The following is a 714-nucleotide window of genomic DNA, read 5'->3' as shown; positions in this document are numbered from 1 at the left end:
CTCTCTTTTTCCAAGAAGGCTTTTCTTAATCTCAAAATTTGATGAACTAGATGGCTTTTCAGCTACCATTATATCCTGAGCATAGATCTAACTAAATGTTCATCTAAACAAAATAAATACAAATAGAAGTCAAAGTACAAAATATATAAGTAAATAGATATAGCATATATAACTACATATGTTATATATATTACAGAGTATATTCACATTCATCTTCTACTTTGAGCTTTATTTTGTGAGGAAATTAAAACAGGTATCATTTGTTTCACTTGCAGAATGACAAGAGATCAAATGAATTTCTGAGTGCTCGCTTTGGCAGCACATACACTAAAATTGGAATGATACAGATAAGATTAGTATGGCCCCTGCACAAGGATGACACACAAATTCGTGAAGCATTCCATATTTTTGCTACCCTACGACCCAGCAATTGCACTACTGGGCATTTATCCCAAAGATACAAATATAATGATCTGAAGGGGCATATGCACCCCAATGTTTATAGTAGCAATGTCTACAATAGTCAAACTATAGAAAGAGCCTAGATGTCCATCAACAGATGAATAACTAAAGAAGATGTGGTATATACATACAATGGAATATTACTCAGCCATCAGAAAGGATGAATACTTACCATTTACATTGATGTGGATAGAACTGGAGGGTATTATGCTGAGTGAAATAAGTCAATCAGAGAAAGACAACTATATGGTT

The 714-nt window shown here is 33.3% G+C and overlaps 1 non-coding gene across 1 annotated transcript; it reads left to right on the top strand.

The window, feature by feature from the left end:
- The first annotated feature begins 303 nt into the window (after window positions 1-303).
- LOC113917139 lies at window positions 304-410 on the top strand. Its single transcript, XR_003518137.1, has one exon. It is a non-coding gene; the product is annotated as a U6 spliceosomal RNA (small nuclear RNA).
- The last annotated feature ends 304 nt before the right edge of the window (window positions 411-714 follow it).

This window comes from Zalophus californianus, chromosome 4 (assembly GCF_009762305.2).
Source record: "Zalophus californianus isolate mZalCal1 chromosome 4, mZalCal1.pri.v2, whole genome shotgun sequence".
Classification (NCBI taxonomy): Eukaryota; Metazoa; Chordata; class Mammalia; order Carnivora; family Otariidae; genus Zalophus; species Zalophus californianus.
This window is presented reverse-complemented; position numbering and strand designations above follow the sequence as displayed.